Consider the following 1,169-nt stretch of genomic DNA (forward strand, 5'->3'; position numbering starts at 1 on the left):
TGACCACCTCCGGCTTTTGCCTGGAGCCTCTCCCACATCAGGGCCTTGATTTCTTGCAGGCTGAGGCCCAGCAATACCCCATCCAGGTCCCCGCAGCCAGTGAAGAGGGACTTGGCCACTCAGCGGGTGAGTTTGCAGAAGAAACTGCGCGGCTGCCTTCTGCCATAGTAGATGCTTGGTAGCAATGCTCTCCCTGCCCTCTTGTGCCCTTGCCTGAGGGCAGCTTGCCCAGGTTGCCTTAGGGCAGTGTGCCAAGAACTGCTTCTTCCTCACGGTGAGCCAAAAGCTCCTGGCCTAGACTCCGGCTTCTAAAACCTGCTGTGGAAAATGTCCCATCAGGAGCCACTCCCCCAAAAGTGCTGCCGACATCAGCGAGAACTAGGGAGAAGGCCCCCTCAGGGGACTTCCTCAGTAACCCGCTCTCTGCTCTCAGTTAGCTTTTTGGTTTGGGAGTTCTCCTTCACTGAAGTCACTTCCCTGCCCCTTCTTYGGCTGTTGATCTCCCACGAGAACTGTCAGCGGTCAAAAGCAGGACTTCAAGCAAAACAGCCTCCAACCTGTAGCTTTTCCTYTCTAGAGCTGCATTCAGAAGACCATGGTGACGAGGTAGYRGAATGTCAGGTGGAGTGCCAGAAGAGTCACCACCTGCACACACCACCCTCGCCACTCACCACTGAGGCAGCAATAGGCAGACATGTGGCTGCGCAAGCWGGACAGAGAGAGGTACGGCGCAAAGGCTGGGCCCCAGGAACACTCCAAAGATCTTTCCCCTAGCCCTGCTTGGGCTGCTTTCAGCTAAGAGCCAGCATGCTTTCCTCAGCCTTCTTTCCTGCTGCGCTGTTAAGAGGGGTGGAGATCACCTGTGGTCACTTCTCTCTCTTTCCCTGACTGCCATCCTCAGGTATCTCACTTTGACCTGCAAGTCGAGCCATTGCTCCAAGCACTGCTTCACGTGACTCTGGAGCAAGCTTCCCTGGAAGTCACGGTCGAAGAAGAGCTGGCCTACCGGTGGGCCCAGCAGTGCACATACCTACACCAGTATAATGCCGAGCTGGCCGAGCGCCGAGAAGAACAGGAAAGGCGCTACAGAGAGGAGGAGGTAGGAGTGCCTGAGAGCAGCATGAGCCTGTGTGCATGCTCATGGGAAGAGAGGAAACCGTTTGCAGCAG

The 1,169-nt window shown here is 56.4% G+C and overlaps 1 long non-coding RNA gene across 1 annotated transcript; it reads left to right on the top strand.

The window, feature by feature from the left end:
• Positions 1 to 13: 13 nt before the first annotated feature.
• On the top strand, positions 14 to 1,147 carry LOC146597130 (uncharacterized). The gene is made up of 3 exons (XR_014895568.1): positions 14 to 126; positions 578 to 723; positions 902 to 1,147. It is a non-coding gene; the product is annotated as an uncharacterized LOC146597130 (long non-coding RNA).
• The last annotated feature ends 22 nt before the right edge of the window (positions 1,148 to 1,169 follow it).

The sequence above is a fragment of the Rhea americana genome, unplaced genomic scaffold, assembly GCF_003343005.1.
Source record: "Rhea americana isolate MKP2758 unplaced genomic scaffold, rheAme1 scaffold_1903, whole genome shotgun sequence".
Lineage (NCBI taxonomy): Eukaryota > Metazoa > Chordata > Aves > Rheiformes > Rheidae > Rhea > Rhea americana.